Below are 21,872 nucleotides of genomic sequence, written 5' to 3'. Positions count from 1 at the left end.
CCATGAGTCCAGCATGTCTCCAGATTGCACGGTGAAGACTGAGATAATTATCAGGAGAGAACTCCAAATCCATTTATTGTATTCATGCTTGAGAGAAGCTGTTAATTTTAGGGCTTGTTACTCATGAGGGTTTGTTTGTTTGTTTGTTTGTTTGTTTATTATAATTATTTTTCTGTGTGTGTGTGTGTTGTTGGTTTTTTTTTTTTTTTTTTTTTTTTGGTACCAGAAATTCAACCCAGAGGTGTTCATCCACAGATTCACATTCCCACCCCTTTTTTAATATTTTTATTTAGAGACAGGGTCCCTTTGAATTTCTTAGGGCCTCACAAGTTTGATGATGCTGGCTTTTAACTCATTCTCTTCATGAGTCCTGAGATTTTTAAATGTAGCAGAAGCAGTATCTCAAATCCAAAACAATAATCTGAAATCCAGAACTTCAGTTTAGCTCTCCATAGGTCTTAGAATAAACCCCTAGTTTTCTAGCTCTCTGTTCACATATGCAAAACTAGGGTTCTCTGTTCACAGAGAATACATATAAAATAGAATAGATAGTATAATGACCATGTAATGCGGATAATGCCCTCACTAAAACACACCTGGTGGCTAACTGAAAGATGTTAATGAGCACCTTTAAGGCCTATTTCAAATGTAAAAGACCTTGAAGCCCACTTCTGGGAACACCTTCAACAAAGTCCTTTGTCCCAGGGGTGATTCCTGATTGAATTTGAAGAAAAAAGGATGGGTCATAGAAAGAATAAAAGTGAACCCTTTTGGTAGTCAGGATGCCTTTTTCAAAGCCTATTCTGAATGCATTATGCTTTGTGTTCTGCCCAAAACCATCAGTAAACTTCTAAGATGGCACACAAAAATGAGTTTGTTTTTTTTCTGCTAGCATTCCTCATACCATATGGTGAGCGTTCTATTTTTTCTTGCTTAAATAGATTTTTTTCTTCAAAATTTATGAGACAAGCACCCAGATTGCATTCGCAAACTGAGAAATTTTGGGTCATCTCAAAACTCCACTTTCAAAATTATTAATCATTTTCCCATGTTTTATTTCAAATGTATGCATCATATATAATGTTTTTCTTCAAGAACTGGAGGGCATTTTTAAAAGATTTTAATTTATCTTTCTGAGATTTTTACATGAGAAGAAAGCAGAATAAAATTAGGTGACATTAAAAAGAATGAATCTCTCCTAAATGAGGTTTATGTGTCCCAATTAAGGATTTTTAAAAACTGTAATGGGTCATCAATTGAGGGTTTATTTATTTATTAATTTGTTTGTTTGTTTATTTATTTATGGTCAGACAATCTGGGGTGTTTCTCAGTGATAGAGCACTCACCTAGCACATGCAAGGTCCTGGGTTGGATCCTCAGCACCACATAAAAATAAGTAAATAAAAAATAAATATATAAATAACCCACAGAAACATTCAAATTATTTCAGAAAACCCTTTTATTCTGGTGTGGCAGGAAAAAAAAAGTGGGACTAACTTGAATTTGAATTACATGCAATTTCAATCTCTCTCTCTCTCTCTCTCTCTCTCTCTCTCTCTCTCTCTCTCTCTCTCTCTCTCTTTCTCTCTCTCTCTGTACTGGGGATTGACCCCTGGGCCTCATGCTCAGAAGGCAAGCACTCTACAAGCTGAGCTATTTACTCAGCCCCATTGTTTTGGGGGGAGATCAGGGATTGAAGTCAGGGGCACTCTACCACTGAGCCACATTCCTACCCCTTTTTTGTATTTTACTTAGAGACAGGGTTTCACTAAGTTGCTTAGTGCCTCACCATTGATGAGACTGGTTTTGAATTCATGATCCTTATGTCTCAGTCTTGTAAACAGCTGATATTACAAGCATGCACAACCATGCCTGGCCAACTTCAATCTTTTCTTTTTTTTTAAGAGAGTATGAGAGAGAGAGGGAGAGAGAGAGAGAGAGAGAGAGAGAGAGAGAGAGAGAGAGAGAGAGAGATAGGGAGAGAGAGAGAATTTTCTTTTAATATTTATTTTTCAGTTTTAGGCAGACACAACATCTTTGTTTGTATGTGGTGCTGAGGATCGAACCTGGGCTGCATGCATGCCAAGTGAGCCTGCATGCCAGGCGAGCATGCCAGCACTTGAGCCACATCCCCAGCCCTAACCAACTTCAATCTTAAGGGCAAAAGTACTCGCAAATTCGATCAAAGTCCATGTCAATATCTTGGTACTATATATATAAAGTTGTTGATAGTCCTTATATTCCAGTGCCTCATATGTGCCAGATGTGCTCATATGTGCTCATATGTCAGCTCCACTGAGCCCTAGCACCTAGAATTTTTTATGGGGAATATTGGAGATTGAACTCACTAACACTTGAGTACTAAGACAAATCATCAGGATTTCTTTTTACTTTATTTAGAGACAGGATCTCACTGTGTTTCTTAGCACCTCTCTTCTGCTAATTCTGGCTTTGAAATTTTGATAATTCTTCCTCAGACTCTTCAGCAACTGGGATTACAGGCTTGCACTAACACACCCAGCCCCTGGTACATTTTTAATACCTGTTTTACATAGATTTTAACCAGTAGCCTTAACTTTTTTTTCTAATATATATTTGATTTGAATCCATAACCAAGAAATCAGTGAAACAGAATCTATTTTTTATCTTCAACACTGCTTTTGGTTATGTCAGTGTCTGAGTTAAGATTCCCCATTAAAGAATTTACTATGTCTTGTGTTCTCATTCTGACCTCCCATATGACCAAGTTCTGAGTTTTAGAATATCTGAAACAAGATTCCCAGAGATTCCAAATTTTTGGAGTATTTAGAAAACATCGCTCTCTGAGTCTTGTCTTCTAGAGAACAGTTTGAATTTTAAGTGTGTAGCTTCTGAAGGGATGGACTAATTGGATTCTTTGCAACTGGAAGGCATTTTCTGATATACTTTCTATCTAAAAGGTACTTTATTTGTTTCCTTTTATTAGATACTGTGAATAATGGTACAATAAAAAATAGATGTGTGGCAATATATTTAGCAAAAGGATTCCAAATTTTTAACATATATACCCAAAGTTATTATTACTGGATTGTATGGCATTCATTTACAGAGAAATATTATTTATATATATATTTTTTATTTATTTAAATACTGGAGATTAACCCCAGGGCACTTTACCAGTGTACTACATACCCAGTCTCCAACACTTTTATTTATTTATTTATTTTTGAGGGAGGGTTTTACTGAGTTTCTTAGGACCTTTCCAAGTTCGTGAGGCTGGTCTTTAACTAGAGAATAAATCCCTAGTTTTCTATCTCTTATTTTCCAAAGCCACTGGGAGTACAGGCATGTATGATTTTGCACTGCTACCCCAAATTATTACTAGTAGTTATGTGGCATTTTTATTTTGGTATTTTAAAGAACCTTAACACTTTTATAAAAATATATTTATTAAATTTATATGATCACCAACATTTTTACATATTTGTGTACCCTTGAATCCCTATAAATTATGAAATATTTGCTTGGTTTTGTATGGTTTGGTGCTTGGCATTGAACCCAGAGGTGCATACCACTGAGATACATCCACATTCTTTTTTATGTTATATTTTGAGACAGGCTCTCATTAAGTTGATTGTAGCCTTGTTATGTTACTAAGGCTATCTTTGTACTAACAATTCTCCTGTGTCATTTTCCATAGCTTCTAGAACTTCAGGCATATGCCACCACACATGACAATTTTAGATTTTTATAATAGCCATTCCAACAGCACTGCATAGGCTGAATAAAATCTATTTGATTAATGCATTAAATCCCTGAGGCAAGTTTATGTGAAGTAGCCAGTGTAGGAGTGTTGTGTAAAGATTAGCAAGGATTACAGAATATGAAAGACATTATTATCTAAAGTACATGTATGGGGCTGGGGATGTGGCTAAAGTGGTAGTGCACTTGCCTGGCATGCATGCGGCTGGGGTTCTATCCTCAGCACCACATAAAAACAAAGATGTTGTGTCCGCCAAACACTAAAAAATAAAAATAATAAAATTCTCTCTCTCTCTCTCTCTCTCTCTCTTTCTCATATAAAGTACATATATGAAGACAGGAATTGATGTGAACATAATTTATATACAAACAGAGGTATGAAAAGCTGTTCTATATGTGTAATAAGAATTCCAATGCATTTCACTGTCATGTATTTAAGAAATAAAACAACAAAAAAATCTTTATATGTATTGCTGAAAATCAAACTCAGTGCTTTGCACTTTCTAGCAAAGTAGTCTACAACTGAGACACAACTCCAGCCCATGGACCCAGCTTTTTATAGTCTCTTTGTAGTAATCAGAAACAACTTTAAAAATTAAAATTTCATTTATATCAATTTTTCTAGTATGGTAATGTATTACTAAATAAACTTATTCTTAGTATTTTTAAAAAAATAATCTAATGGATTACTGTTATTTTTCTAGAGATTATTTTATCACTTCTTTAGGCCTTGGTAAAGGGTCTTTTTTTTCAGAATATAGATTTCTTCTATTATCAAATGGGTCCATGCTAACTGTGTTGAAAATAGTGATTCTAAAACTTCACACAATCCACACATTTCCAAGACTATAGTGGAAAGGGAAAGACAATATTTACAACCAAGAAACCATTTCCTATGGAAGCATAGTATCAGTGTCCAACCTGGAGTGTAATCCAGATCGTTCAGTGGTAAGGTTGTTTAAGAACCACAACCATAGGTTTTGGGGATCCTCTAAAGTACACTGAATGGCTTTAAATCACTTACTCTTCTTCAAAATAAAATTTCTGCTACCTACTTAAAAAATAAAGCACTATGAATGAGAAAGGTTAATGAGACTTAAGTTCTGTGGAAACACTGAGGTTGATTTTTAATTATAGTTTATAAATAGTCAAATAAAAAGGGCCTTAGAGTTGTCTCAACTTTTCCAACACATTATATGGAATACTTAGATGAACTCACATGAAATAATAAAAATGCATTTCAGGGAAGTGATATCACAGAAATTTTCAGGGTAGAATCTTGGAAATGTGGGAAAAATATATTCATATACACATGCATTTCTATAGAAAAAAATAAGTGATAAGTACATGAGTATGAGGGTAAATTCAGTGTGCCTCATGCATTGTAGGTCGAAGGTAATGATAAAGTGGTAACTGAGGAGTTCCAGAACTCTATAATCCTGGGAGACATTAATAGCAATTTAGAAAAAGAAAATATAGTTAAATCCCATTAGACTTACGTCTGTCCTCTGTTCCTCTTATGAATTTGATTCTGTCAAATGAGATTATGTGAGTATGGTTCTCTCTGAATTAATGTTTTCTTTTGTTTTTAGGATTTTGTCAGCTATGTCATGTAAAGTCCTGTCTTAAACTCACTTTGTGGGCTCTTTTACCTCCTGTCCTGGACTGCAGAGCAGAGACTCCCCTCACTCATTCTGTGCAATGAATTGACTTTTGTCAATCTTTGCAAACAATGGTTGGAAGAACAAGCATATTGGAGGGTCTTTCATATCCTATAATATGGTAGTCAGACCCTGTGGGTTAAAGGGTAGTTACTTGCTATGTTTGAAAATTTTTCCCTATAGAAGGGCTTATCTATATATTTTTTTTGTTTTGGAAGCCCCATAAACACAGAAGAGAAGCAAAGGAATGCCAGAAGCCATTAGATATGAGAAAATACAAATAAATAAAATCTTCTCTTAGAGCTTTTAGAGGTAAAACGTTTATTTCTGTTTTGTGTAAGAAAACTAAAATTTCTCTTTGGCTGACAATATTTTGATGTTTTAAACTTGCTTGCAATTTCTACCTGTGTTTTGAATTCACCTATGCCTGGCTATCCCTTACCAGATAACAATTCTCTCTAAAACCTTACTTGTGCCTCATAAATTCTGGATCCTGCTCACCAAATAACAATTCTCTCTAAATATCAGTGGATACTTATAAATTCTAATGTCTGGAGCTGAATTTATTTTCCACCTTGAAATGTTAGCCATGTAGATCCTTAACCTGCTCTTAGCCTTTGTATTATAATTGTCAAAATCTTGTTAGCTGTAAATACCTTAGACACCGACCTTCTTTGTAACTTTTTGTTCTGTAAAAACTTTTTCCAGAATATCAGGGGAATGACCTCTAGCATGGAATCTTGTAAGAGACAGTCCTGGCCAGCTTTTGTGTACACAATACAATCTTGATTTAATTTGATTTAAAATTTTAGTTGCTGGTCTTTTGTGTTTTGGTTTAACATTAACCTTTTTTTTTTTTTTAAACTTCACTGTAAATAAAACCAAGAAACACAAAAAAACTCCTATAAATGAGCCAGGTGCATAAAAATAGTCATTCTTTACTGAAAGCACAGTATTCATTATAGAAATGATATAAGCTTAAAAATTAAAATATATCTCAAATATCAAGTGAGTTTAGGAGTTAGAAATTTTTTCTTTCAGAATATAAGTAGTAAAATAGGACAATATAGAAAATGTGAAGCATAAATATATTAAGTAATATACAAAAAATCACCAAAATATTTATTACAAAAATCATATCTACAGAAATGGTTCAAAAGAAGCAATCTTTTTGTCAGGAATAAACATTTGGACAGAAATGGGAGTTTTGGTTCTCAATTTAAGCAGTTTTACTCCTAGTGAATAATCTTTACACTATTTCTGAATTTTACTGGTTGGAATTAATTATAATTTATATATCTGAGAAAAAGGTACTGAAGGCTGAAAAATATTATTGCTCATGTTTTAATCACCTCCATTATTTGATCTTTCCCTTTTAAGCCAAAAATCTGCATAAAACCATCTCTTAATAAATATCTCTATCTCTGTATATTAGCAGCAACAGAGTTATAAAATTACTATGATAACTTGTCTCTTCATGTTCTTAAAGACTATGAATTTGCTGCTTAGCACTTAGGTATAATTCTCTATAGTGTTCTCTAGTTATTTATGTCTCTATGTCAAGTTTTATACCAAGCTATTAGTATGTGCCTTAATTACTCTGTGTAGCAATGTAGTATTTATGTCTTATTTGTGACACTTTGTTCTCAGAACTGTGTCTAAAGGGAAATATGTACAAAATGATTATCCAGGAAAAAATCTATCTAATATTATATTTTATTTTATATTTATTTTTATATTTATGTATACATATCTTTATTATTTAGAAACACCCTTTGGTCTGAAATTACAGTGATACTTGTGTATTATAGCTTGAGTTGGTTGTGAGAATCAAACTAACAAGACTTTTCCCTGTGTTGCCTGGTGATTTCTGCAACCTCAGGAACCTAGTGAATAATAGCAGAAATTAATAAGTAACTCTTTAGTTTGAGGCAGGACCACCAAACTAGATGATGTTTTGCTTCTGCTTTCTATCTTGATTATTAGAAATTACATGGAACACTTTTGGAATTCTGTTCTGTTAGTTCTTCTGAAAAAATCAATAAAAGTGAATAATAATGCAGGAAAGATAAATAATTAATTACAAACAATTCATTTCTTAAAATAAATAATTTTTTTCAAATCACCAAAAATTCTGAAAAGTTAGAAAAGTTAAAACCTTTATAAATATCCTAAGGAAATTTCTCTTTTGCTCAGGACTGTAGACTATATCTCCAACTCATTCTTCTCTAGAATTGGACTGTGTGCAAATATGAAAAAAAAGTGCTAAGATGCTCCACATGGCTTATAAGTTTTAAAATCCTTAAAGGAGCTCAAATCTGCCATTTTTCTACTTTACAAAAAACAAAATCTTAAATTTGTATACTTAACAAACATTTGCAGAAGTGTAATTCAAAGTGACCTAAAAAAATGAAAATATCATTGAAGGACTGACCCACTGAACATGAGGGACTTATAATATTGAATCCCTTATATTAAATGTCTTTTTATCATTGTCAAAAATTTCCATATTTATATTATCAATATATTAATCAAAATTTTTATGCATTTAATAAAAAATATCTAATTTCCTATTTTATTCAGTCTTTTAAAAAATTAGTAGTAATTAATATTAATAATTTAATTCTCATACTTGTTAAAGTATGAAACATATACTTTAAAAGCTATGGCTATAGCAAGTGAAAAATCCAGCCTAATTTTCTTTTAATATTGGGAGCCATCTCATCACAAAGGCATGAAAAGTTAACTTCTGCTTCATTATAAATTACTGTGAAATGTAAACTTGCTTGAAATGCCTGCTAGTGCCTTGAACTCACCCATGTCTGGTTTTCCCTGATGAGATAAAAACCCTCCCTGAAACTTTAGTGATGACTCATAAATTCTGGCTTTCTCTGACCAAATAAAAACTCACTCTGAAACTTTAGTGGTATATCATAAATTCTGATGTTGTGATCTAAATTTACTCCCTAAGAGCTAAACCATTTAGACCATTAACCTACTACGTGTCTTTGCATTATGCTTGTGAAAATTCTGTTATTCATGTAAGTTCTCAAGTCACCCCCCTTTTGTAACTTTTTGTGCTATAAAACTAAAGTCCTAGAGAAGTGGAGTGCTGTCGTCTTTTCCCATGGGTTTCAGGAGAGACTGTTATGCTCAAATGCGGGACCCCCAAAAGACCACTAGAGACCAATAGATGTAAGCACCAAAGAGGTGTTTATTGCAATCTAGCTCAGTCCCCCACACTCACAGAAACTGGTGGCCTAGAGGCCCTGAGCCCGGGGGTTTGCAGCAGTTTTAGAACTCTTTGAGTAAGGCAGGTACTCCACATACATCATAGCATCTCTTAGCAAATCATCACAAACCTTGGGAAAATCATATACAACTCTAAAACATGATTAGCACATTCTCTGGTGGGAACAAGTTGGGTAAGCATGATTGGTTAGTACAAGATGGGGATTCAGTTGAATAGATTGGCTTAGGCCATGAGGGGAGTATATGCTGAACTATATGGTTTCCCAAAATGTTATCAACCACCATAAACTACTGGACAACATGTCATTTGGAATCCCAGGAATTTTCTCTGTCTCATGCTGATTGGTGGCTGCCCCTTATGTGTTGTTTTTGTTGGGCATTTTTACTTTAGGGGTTTTGTTCCCCTAAAGTAAAAGAGTCCAGGATAAGTTCAATCTGTAACCTAAAAAGAACAGAGATCAAAAAATAAATATATAAAATTCGATAATTATTGTCATTATTTTATATTAATTCCTTAATAATATATAAGCATATATAATACATAAACTGAAATGACTTTATATGTAAGTTTAAATGAAAATGTTCTGTTGGTTGGGTTAGTTCCCACTTATGGGAAAACAACCTTGCTTTAAAATAACAGCAGCCTGAGACTCTGGGGTACATTTTTCAGATTAAAAAAAAAAAAAAAAAACAGTACTCAACCTCAACGTATGAGATTCTAACCCTTATTCATGTCTGGATTGGGTAATATTCCTTGTCACTCAAAAAAAGGGCTCACTTCTCTCAGATTCAATGTTCATTTTCTGAAGCCACTTCCAATCAAAAGCATTTTGTGGTAACTGTCCAATCATGTGTCATCAGGGATGAGGAGGGTAGGCTTTCACTCCTTATCTCCTGAATCCTCCATTTTTCCATCTGTGGTCTCACACTTCAGAGTCACAGGTTGTTCTGCTGTGCAGGAACTGAGGATCCAAAGTAACCCTACTCCTGAGAACCAGGAAATGGTGAGTGTGCATTGGCCTAGCAAGGGAGGCTGGGGGAGGAAGACTATAGGAACCATATGACTGGCTGTGTTGAAAACAGGACCTAGCATATTGGGACTCTGGGCAGTCTCTGGAGTCTGCAGGCTTAACTCCTCCACTTGGCCACTATGTCCTCAATCTTACTTGCCAATAAGGTGGGGAACATGTCAGTGGCAGTGCCTTCCTTATGCTCAAAGGACATCCTCAGAATCTGCATAAAATACTATGTGGCAGGTGTGTTCCTGCAGCCCAGTGACTTACCAGATGCTGGAGATTGACAGGTGGAATAATTATCAAAATCAAATCTCCAAGCTCCATTTTCCTGCAGGATAGAAGCTGTCATTTTTGGTTATGTAAATTCCTTTTTAGCTAGCTAATTTTCATTTTTACTTCCTTCATTATTATTATTTGGTTAAAGTTAGGTGAACTCAGGGATACTGTACTACTTAGCCATATCCTTGGTAGTGGAGCCAGATTTACAGATATGTAGTTAGTGTAGTTAGGTAAATTTGGTCTAATATCCAGTAAAATCAAGATTAAACACCATATTGAGGATGGAGTCCAGGATAAGAGGAATTGAAAATGTCCCCAAGGTCCTGAGCCCACCCCAAAGAAATTTTAATGAAGCAGCTCACAGCAAACATTGAGATGCTAATCCAAAAGCCCTTCCTGCCCAGATTACTCCTTCAGCCCACCTGTCCTCCACACCTACATTCCAACACTGCAAGAATACAGAACAAATAACAGCAGTGTGAGAGGAATGCAGAATAGCTGAAGGAAGACCTTAGATACAAAAAAGCTCTTAGTTTAAACCTTAGTTTAAAAAAATCCCTTTCATGGATTCTACCCCTTTGGTCCCCTTTTTTCTTCTGGGGAGAAGTCTTTTCTACTGTTCTTTAATAAAGCTTCTACTTTCCACTCTAAACTTGCCTTGGCACACTTCTCTGGTGTTATACTTCAGCATTGGGGAAGCAAGGACTCTTCACCAGTAAACAGCCCTCACAGGTTTAAATTTGTTTTGAGAAAGGTCCTAGCTAAGTTGCTGAGATCATTTTTGTTATGGTTCGATTTACCTAGAATTTGCTATTGCAATAAAGCATACTGTTTTTACGTACATATGTATTCATATGGGGATCTTATTTATATTGTGATTCTTTATTATTGTAATATTATATTTTCACAATATATATGAATAGTAGGCCATGATAAGTTTTTTTTTTTTTGCTCTTATAATTGAAAAGGTTTTTGGCTAAAGTTACATATAACTTTGTAGATGAATTTTTAAAAAAATATGCTTTGGTTTCTTACTTCATTTAAAGTAAAGCTTGATGATTTTTTAATTATTACATTATTGTTGTATTTAATAGATTTATTTTGACATAACCATAAAACATGAAATATAATTTGCTCCCCTTCAGTATCCAGTAGTTACCCTTTCTCTATTCTCCTACTTTCTTCTATCATATGTTTATTTATAGTTTTTTTAAAAATTATTGCTTTATAGAGAACACATTAAAGTAGACTTCACTCTGATATATTCATATTTGTAAATAGCAGTTTTGGTGAGATATATTGTCAGTTAAGTTGGGGGAATATGATCACCTTTGTAATGATGAATTTTATTATTTACATGGGATGTATAATTCAGTCTTTTATGTGTTTTGTGACTTTTATTTTATCATAAGTTCTATATATTTTGTTTCTAAAAATGTACACATGTGAAATACCACTTGCATAAGGCACTTATGTAAAATTTATACATAGTGTTTTATGCTCTTTTTAAACTGGATATATTATGAAATGTGACTGGCACCGGTGACCATTTTTCATACAGATTTTTATTTATCTCTTCCAAGACATATATTGTTTTGAGCCATGCCCTTGGGTTTCAAGTGTTTGGATGAGTGCCATTGCATACTTATGTGTTATCATGATCACATATGCTCTAATTTCAGTATGTCTCTGTGATGGGGAGTATCAAGTATATTCAATAGCAAAATAGTTTCCACAAATAGATACTAATTTAAACTCCTTTTGAGATGATTATTAATTTGTTTTAAATGTTCATCAATATTACTTAATTTTTCCCATGATGGGTTTTTATTTTGTATTTTTTAAATTTCTAAAGATTTTGAATATTTTTATAGTTAATAAGCATATCTCATGTGTAAATTTGAAGTTCAAACTTCTGTCTTTTATATATTTTTGGCTTAAAACTTGAGAAAAGGATCTAAAAATGCAGCTAGAGATTGATTTAAAAAAAAAAGGTTTAAATTATTTTTTAAAATTGACTTTTTTCTTTACTCACCATTTATTTTAGGTTTCTTGTATGATTGTAAGGGTAGGTTATTTAAAGTGGATTCTAGGGCTTATCTTTGTTAATTACTACAGGAAAAATGAATAAGAAATTTCTCTACACTATGGCTGCAGGAAAATGAATAAATTTCTTTAAAATCATATGGTAATAAAATTGTTAAATCACATACTTACCAAGCATCCACTCCTTAAAAAAAATTTCGGTAATATTTTTGGCAGTGAATCATGAATTCTATTATCTGGATTTTGAGATTTAATATAAAATCATATGGAATAAAATTTGATTAATCCTAGAAATATTCATACATAATTTGTTGTTTACTTAATGACATGTTGTGGAGATAGCAACTAATGAACATATTTATTTTTAGAAATAGTTACTTTTTGCTTTTCAGTTTCTAATAAGTCTTTTAGATTTATTTCCTTCCTGAGTCACTCAGGGCCACTGATGTTTTTTTTTTTTTCTTTTTTCTTTTGTAATCTCCAGGCATTTACCCTTCTAAGAAATCTGTCTTGTGAGTTCTGCTTCTGAAGAGTTTCTTAACATGAAAGAAAAAAAAATCCTTTATATTGCCCCTGAAATGTATTCTCAATGCACTGTCTTCATAATGGAGAGAAAATAATATTTTTCCAGACTGACATCCCTGTGTCAGGAGCTAACAATACATTGATGGTCTTTGAAGAAATTTTATCCAGTTCTGTCTCTGGGTAGTTTTATGTGGGCTGCTGAATTGCCATTTAATATCCAGATACCCATGTTTTTTCATCTGTACTATGAGAATAATTATAGAGGGCACAGATGAATAATGCTCTTCATGAGGCTATGAATACCTGTATATTCTGTAGTGCACAGCTGACAAAGCCTCTGGAATACATTGTGCAGATTCTATTTGGTTAACCATTATCTGCCACTCACATAAATTTTCTTTCAAAATCTTGTAATAACCTTTTAACTTTAGGCATCCATGTCATCCACATTCCCAAGTATAAAAGTTTGAATCTTTCTTTTCTGAATTCCAGGTTCCGTTTCTCTTTTGGTTCAATGTGGTACAAATAACTATGGTTTTTTTTTTTTCTTTCTTTTACACTGTGTTTCTAATAAAAATGTTCTCTGCTCCCAACCTATATTTCCCATGTCCAGCTATGTTTAGAAAATGACAAAATAATTGTTTTTGATAATTTATAAAGGAGAGTTGAGAATAATTCTTGCTCCTCTTTCTCTTCCTTAGAAACTGAACCAGAACTTTTCTTGGTCCTGAAAAAGGGAGGACCATAACCAATCAGATATATAAAAAAAATGTTGATTGATTGTATATTCTCTTCTAAGAACTCTCTGTTCAGATCCTTGGCCCATTTCTTGATTGGGTTATTATTATTATTATTATTATTATTATTATTATTATCATCATCATCATCATCATCATAAACCACTATTATTTTTATTTGCTTCGTTTTTTGAGTTCTTTATGTACCCTAGAGATTAGTGCTCAATCTGATATGTGAGGGGTAAAATATTCCTTCTAAAATGTAGGCACTGTCTTCACCTCGCAGATTGTTTCTTTTGCTGAGAATAAACTTTTTAGTTTGATTCTATCCCATTTTTTGATTATTTGTTTTAATTCTTGTGCTTTCAGTCTCTTATTAAAGAACGTGGGGCTTAATCCCACATGATGAAGATTAGAGCCTCCATTTTATTCCATTGGACACAGAGTATCTGGTTTAATTCCTAGGATCTTGATACACTTGGAGTGGAGTTTTGTGCATGGTGAGAGATGGTGGTTTGTTGAAGAGTCTATCTTTTCTCCAGTGCATGTTTTGATACCTTTGTCTATTACATAATAATTATAATTTTGTGGGTTAGTCTCTGTGACCTCTATTATATACCATTCATCTGCAGTGGTTTTTTTTGTTTGTTTGTTTGTTTGTTTGTTTTTTTACAATTGCAATACTGTTTTTGTTACCATTGCTCTGTAGTATGGTTTAAGGTCTGGTATAGTGATGCCACCTGCTTCACTCTTTCTACTAAGGATTACTTTAGCTCTCCTTGGTCTCTTATTTTTCCAGATAAATTTCATTGTTGCTTTTTCTATTTCTATGAGGAATGCCATTAGAATTTTGATCAGAATTGGCAGTAAATCTGTAGAGTGCTTTGGTAGCATTGTCATTTTTAAATATTAATTCTGCCTATTCATGATCAAGGTAGATCTTTCTATCTTCTAAGGTCTTTTTTGATTATTTTTTTCTTTAGGGTTCTGTAGTTTTTCTTGTTTAGATCTTTTATATATCCTGCTACTTTGCTAAATTTATTTACTAGTTCCAGAAGTTTTCTGGTGGAGCTTTTTGAGTCTTCTAGGTATATAATCATATCTGGCATTTGAAGGTAAATGGATAGCATTGGAGAAGATAATGATAAGTGATGTTAGTCCATTCCAAAAAAAAAAATGCCAAATATAAGAAGGCTGACTCATAATCAGTTAGGAAGGGGGAGCATGAGGGAAATAGATGGATTCTCAATAAAGAAGAGAGGTGGGAGGAAAACAAATGGGGCAGGGGATTAGCAAGAATGGTGGAATGTGATAGAGACCATCATCAAAAGTACATGTACAAAGACACAAATTTGTATCAACATACTTTATATACAACTAGAGATATGAAAAATTGTTCTATACATGAAATAAGAATTGTAATGCTTCTGTTGTCATTTCTTTAAGAAAATCAATAGAAATATGAAAAAATGTTCATAAATTTTATATATTAAATGTTATATCTATCTATCTATATATATATATATATATATATATATATATATATATCTAAGGAAAGACAAGTCTCTTTCCTGAATTTTTAAAAATCAATTAATTTATTAATTTGTTCTAACTTGCTAATAGAGCAGAATGCATTTCTCTTCATAGCACACAAATGGAGCACAAAATTTTATTTCTCTTGTTCAGAAAGTATAGTTACAAAACCCATGTAATGAAACTTTGTGTACAAGATTTTCACCTCATTCCACCATCTTACCTACCTCTATACTATCTCCCATCACCTCTCTCCCCTTTGTCTTATTTAAAGTTCCTTCATTTCTTTCATGCTACTTCCCACTTCCCTCATTGTGGATCACTATCCACTTAGCAGAGAAAACATTAGGTCTTTGGTTTAGGAGGATTGGATTACTTGCCTTAAAATGATATTCTCCAACTCCATCCATTTACTTCCCAATTTCATAATTTTATTCCCTTTTAATGCTCAGTAATATTCCACTGTGTAAATAGACCATATTTTTTATATTCATTCATCTATTGAAGAGCATATAGATTGGTTCTATAGTTTACCTATTGTGAATTGTTTTGCTATGAACATTGATGTGGATATGCCTCTGTGTTATGCTGTTTTCCCCTCTTGTTGGTCTGGGTGAATTTTGTTTTTTTTCCAAGATTTCTAAGGAATCCCCTTATTCTTTTCCAGATTGGTGTCACCAATTTAGAGTCCTACCAACAGTGTAACAGTGGGCCTTTTTCCTTACATCCTTACCAACATATATTTTAGCTTGCATTTTTAATAATTGCAATTCTGATTGGAGAAAGATTAAATTTTGGAGTAATTTTGATTTTCAATTCTTTAATTGCTAGAGATGTTGAACATTTTTTTATTGATTGATTGATTGTTTATCTTCTAAGAAGTGTGTCTCTTCAGTTCCTTAGCCCATTTCATTTAATGATTGGGACATTTGTTTTTTGTTATTAAGTTTTTTAACTCCTTTGTATATTCTGAAAATTAGGTTTCTATTTGATGTGCATGTGGTAAAAATTTGCTCCTATTCTCTGGTATCACTTTTTGCCTCACTGAGTGTTTCTTTTGCTGAGAAGAATCTTTTTATTTGAATTTATCCCATCTAGTGACTCTTGTTTCTATTTCTTGTGCTTTAGTAGTATTCTTAAAGAAGCAAAATTTCAAATCCCCTACTTGGGATTATAGGTGTATGACATCATGATAGCAACACAATTCATGTTCATTTCAAGCCTAATTTCTTAAGGAGCTTTCATCCTAGAAAGAAAAAGGAAATGTTATAGACAGGCCACTGGGTCTAAGGCACTGGTATAAAATAAGGAATATACCATTAATCAATTTAAATAATAGACTCAAATCTTTGGATCTGGGGAAAAACATATGTATATCTATCTTATTATTATTATTACACACACACACACACACACACACACACACACACACACACACACCATACACTTTCTGGTGAAATCTCCTTGCCCTCACTCAGGGCAGTTCCTCTCTAGTTTTTTATATCTCAGGAGAAATATTGATAAAATAATAAATGTATCTTTCACCTGTAACATAAAAAGAAGTGATCATGTCCTTTAACTTCCTGAAATCAGGACAAGCATAACTCTCAAATATAGTTCTGTGAACTGAGATTTTCTGGAGTCTTGACATAGTTTTGAGAGTGCTGTTGCAAAAATACATATACTTTATTAGTAATATTTTAAATACATTGTAACTGTATTATTTCCATCAATAAATAATATATTGACATATATAATCTTCAAATTCAAAAGGCCTCATATGCAAGTTTAAATGCAAATGCTTTTCTGGGTTGGCTGTATTTCACTTCTCCAAGAATACCTTGCCTTAAATTCACTGCAGCCTGAGTATCTGGATTTCAATTCCCAAAGCCTGAAAAAATAAATAAATAAATAAATAAATGTACAAGCAACAACCGAAAATTGGACATCATTTATTTCTGGATTTGAGGTTATCTCCTGACTCTCAAAAAACTCACTAGGCTCAGATTGAACATATGATTACATAAGTTGTGTCTAATCAGGATCCCTTATATAAGCATTGTCCAATCTACACATATTCAATAAAGAAAAGAAAGTTTTGACCAATTGGTGTGAAGTCTGCCAGAGTGGGTATCAATTTCCAGGCTTCCTCACTTACGTTAAGTGAACCTGATTTTCTCTCCTGTATATGTACTTTGTGATTTATAGAGAGGACACGTGGTTCCTAAAAATACAGTAAATGATGAGTTTGCAGTGAAATCCTGAGACTGGATGGTGAGTCTGGTTGAAAGTGGCTGCACTGACTATGGTGGGAACTGGCAATTGTTGGCTAGAATCCCTGGTGTAATCTTTGGTTTCTGAAGTCCTGTGTCTTCTTCTGAGAAAGTTCAGCCATGAATTTCCACTGGCCAGTCAGCTGGATCATGTATTAACAGTAGACACTGGAAGTCCTGTAGTATCCTATAGAATATCTTCAGCCCCTAGCCTAAATTCTATGTGAGAACATTTGTGGCAATATTTCCAAATCTTCTCAGATTGTGTTATGGATTCTGGAGTGAGGAGATCATCCCAATCACAACTCCATGTATTTTTTCCTCCCAAAGTGGGATGAGATACTCTATAGGTATCTCAGTTTTTCTTTCTTCCTGAATTCATTCTCCTTCTTTTTGGAGATTGTGGTATTGTGGATTGAGTCAGAAGTACTGTACCACTTAGCTACATACCTGGTACTTTTTTATTATTTTTTTTTATCTTCAAACAGTTGCTGAGTGTGATTTTAAATTTATTCTCCAGTATTGTGAGTTATATTTATATATAAAATTTTAGCTTCCTGTTCAATGACAACTTCCCCCTTTTCCAATATTATCAGTTACATTTTTGCTTTATTATCAGTTACTTTACACATATTATATTTCAAATTAACATGGTATTTTCAATTGTTATACCGAAAACTGGATGAGACTTTAAAGTATTTTTTTCTCTCTGGGTGCAATGATACATGCATATTAATTCCAGAGACTCCAGTGGCTCTCATAAGTCCATGCTCGTACTTGGGGCTTTTCTTGTTCAAGAGCAGTATAAATGTAGAGAGCTTAGTTTCTCAAAAAAATAACCGAGACAACTCTCAACTTCTATTTTTTTAAATGTCTTCACTAATTTTATAGTCTAGCACAGTGTTTCTTTCTTCCATATTCATATAATTGGAGTACTACTTACTTACTACTTACTTACTATTCCACTTTTTGAGAGTATCCATTCTAACAGCTGTGCTCATGCAGAAGAACTTATAGTTGGATGGTGCACTAAAATTCTGATGCAAGCTTTTTAGATTCCAGGGTGCCTTATGCTCATTGGGAAAAAATGATGTGCATCTATTTTAGAAATAAACAGGGATCTGTGATTGTAAACATTTTTTCTTCATTAATATTCGAGACTTTAGCCCATTACAATCTTTGCACATCAATGTGAAAACCCTCCTTTTTGATCTAGGGAGATTTGCACCTGCTCAGTTACCAGTGCTTTCAATTCTTTGAGGTTTCAGATGTAGTCCATTGAATGGAAAAATTTAATATTGGGACAAATTATTTACAGAAAGAATTGGTTAGGTCTGGTGTTATTAGTAAAGTGAGCTGGCTGAGAGAGCTCAGGGGTGCTAAATTGCTACTTAGGCTTTCAGTGGTGGTCTGTATTTCCCTGTTAATTTTTTGGTACTGTCTAGATAAAAGTTCAACTGTCAGCAACAGCTGTTTGCATTTTTAGAGAATGTTGGCAAATCCCTCTAAGAAGTTAATAGGTTTCTTTAAGATTTAACACCTCTTCCACTCTGGTCTAATGGAATAAAGCCCATGGATCTTGCATGGCCATAGAAAACCACTTATTTTCCCCCCCTGGATTAAATATTCATGTATATCTTATTCCTTCCTTTGTGTGTACAGATAAATTAACATTTAAACTACAGGCAATTTAGAGTTAAATAATATATTTTAAACCCAAATCAATCTTCCTTTATTTATATTAATACTGGATTTGGGCATTTTGTTCCAGTAATTTTGCATATTGCTCAAATCAGAAAATTCTTCAAGTGCATTCTCCTTATCTTCTCTTGGTAAATATTTTTTTTTAATTTTTCCAATTTGTGTGCCTCTAATTCCTTAACAGTTTTAAAAGGATTCAAAACAGGAGTATATATTTATTTGATGTATCCATAAATGGAGGTAGACTTATATTCTGCTTTTATTTATTTTTATTTTATTTTTAAAAATTATCTCTCTTTATATCTTCTCTTTGGTGGATGCTTGTGTATAATTCCAGTGTCACACACATTCTGCACACAAGTCGCTTTTGTAATCTATGCCTTTTATTCTAACATCTACCTTGAGGTTGGATTTTAGCATTCACTCACATTAAATATTTTATTGATATGTTTTTATTTATATACTTATAATAATTAACAATAAAAAGATATTTGCATACATATGAACTGCCCTATGTAGATTTCTGTATTGTGATCTCTTTATCTTAAAATTACTACACTGTTGTAATATTATCACATGCATTAGTGTCAGGTAATGATCACTAGTACATTTTTTCTTATATGTGAGAGAGTACTTGTCTAATTTTATATACATTCATCTTTCCAGGAAAATTTTAGAAGTTTTTGCTTTGATTTCTTCTTTAACAAAATGTAAAGAATGGTAAAATTATGACCAGTTATTATTAAAGGGTATCTTGGGAAAAATGATAATTTTTATAATAGTTCAATCCTTTGTAAATATTTTGAATATTTGAGTCTTTTATGTTCTTTTCTGTATTTTTATTTTCTCAAATACTGCATATTCGTTTTGTAAACATACTTGAATATGAAATGCAACATTCATGTGACATCAGCATAAAACATACATGGTATTTTATAGTATTTGTTAAACTGGATATAATACATTAACAAAAATTCTAGCTCCTAGAATTTACATTTTAGAAAATTTAATAATTATTTCTTTCTCTTTAGCCATGCCCCTTGGTTTCACCTCTGGAAGAATGTGGATGTATTCTCAGGAACAGTTTCTGTAATTTTAGTCTCTGTTTCCTGTGTGGGTGTATCATATACACATGATTACAAAACAGTTTCTATAAATGGATAATAAAAGCTTAAATTATTATTTTCCTTTTCTTGTGAATGCATTTATTCCACATATTCATCAATACTATTTAATTCATCTATATGATGTGATTTTTTCAATGTTACCTAATTTCTAAAGATTTTGAGTTTTTATGATTATTGAACACTTAGATATATTTTTCTTAATGTGACTCTTGAAGAATTTTTTTGTTTTTCTTATGCATTCTTATGCATTAATTTTCTTATGTATTTCTTCTTCCTATAAGTGTTTGATTATATATGAGGAAATTAGTTTTCTTTTAACTTGTCAGTTTTGCAGCTTCTAATGTAGTCATCTGATGAATAGATTTTTTTGTATTAATATTTTGTAATTCATAAGTTTAAGTCTATTATATTGTATAATTTTGAAAAAAAAAACTAATTATTTTCTTGTGTGATACTAGGGATTCAACCAAAGTGTCTTAATGCTGAGCATATTCTCAGCTCTGTTTTAAATTTTATTTTCAGATGGTGTTTGCTCAATTTCTTCAGTTGGCCTTAAATTTTGAACTTCATGCCTTAGACACCAGAATAGTAGATATTTCAGGTGTGCACCACCATATGAACCCTATCTTTTGTATGTAAACTTTTGAGATTTGTACTTTCTTATATATTTCAGTATTATTTATTAATAACTTATATTCATCATTTAATGTGTCAAAATATGTTGTTATGTTTATGAGTGAAGGGATAAAATAGCATTTTATTATCATACACTTTTCCCAATATCCTAGCATGTTTTAAGAGTTGTGTTGTTGGTGTTTTATGTAGTTCCACCATTTATTTTATTATGAGGTTTACCCTGATTGATTTAACTTCATAACATCAATCATGTGGCATCATGGTATTTTGGTCAGCAGTAGACTTTATGTACAACCATGGATCTAGCAAATATCTTAGCCATGTACTAGTCTATACCATCTAGATTCTGTCATTGCACTCAGAGAATTGGAAAATTGCAGAAGATTCTTAGGATCAATTTTCCAGAGTGTATTTGCATAAAATGATAAATCATTATATATGCCTATATTTGCAATTATATATTGTATAATTGATACAATTTTTATTCGTTGAATTTTCAAATTTGCTTTTTTAATTGTATCTGCTTTTTTAAAATTTGTATTGAAGATTGAACCCAGGGGTGCTTAACAATAAAGCCACATCCTCAGTCCCTTTTTTATATTTTATTTAGAGACCGAGTATTGCTGAGTTGCTAAGTGTTTCACTAAGTTGCTCAATACAATATATATTGTCTTAGAATTTATGATCCTTGGCACTAGAGCAGATTATGCTTAGTGAAGCTAGTCAATCCCTAAAAAAAAAATACCAAATGTCTTCTTTGATATAATGAGAGCAACTATTGAACAGAGCAAGGAGGAAGAGCAGGAAGAAAAGACTAACATTTAACAGAGTCATGAGATGGGAGGGAAAGGGAGAGAAAAGGGAAATTGCATGGAAATGAAGGAAGACCCTCATTGCTATACAAAATTACATATAAGAGGTTGTGAGGGGAATGGGAAAATAAACAAGGAGAGTAATGAATTACAGTAGATGGGGTAGAGAGAGAAGAAGGGAGGGGAGGGAAGGGGAGGGGGGATAGGAAAGGTAGCAGAATACAACAGTTACTAACAGGGCATTATGTAAAATTGTGGATGTGTAACCGACGTGATTCTTCAATCTGCATTTGGGGTAAAATTGGGAGTTCATAACCCACTTCAATCTAATGTATGAAATATGATATGTCAAGAGCTTTGTAATGTTGTGAACAACCAATAAAAAAAAATTAAAAATTAACAACAACAAAAAAAAGAATTTATGATCCTTTTTCTTATCCTCCTCAGTCACTAGAACTACAGTTGTCCATCACTAGACTGGGCTCATTTGCTTTTTAAAAGCACCAACATTGATACTGGTAACTCTGTGATAT

At 32.8% G+C, this 21,872-nt stretch overlaps 1 protein-coding gene across 1 annotated transcript in view; it reads left to right on the top strand.

The window, feature by feature from the left end:
- The window catches only part of LOC144376206 (uncharacterized), a 61,106-nt gene that overhangs the window by 23,836 nt on the left and 15,398 nt on the right, over window positions 1-21,872 (top strand). The window lies entirely within an intron of this gene.

The sequence above is a fragment of the Ictidomys tridecemlineatus genome, chromosome 3, assembly GCF_052094955.1.
Source record: "Ictidomys tridecemlineatus isolate mIctTri1 chromosome 3, mIctTri1.hap1, whole genome shotgun sequence".
Classification (NCBI taxonomy): Eukaryota; Metazoa; Chordata; class Mammalia; order Rodentia; family Sciuridae; genus Ictidomys; species Ictidomys tridecemlineatus.
The sequence above is the reverse complement of the archived record's forward strand: the minus strand, read 5'-3'. Positions and strand labels throughout refer to the sequence as shown.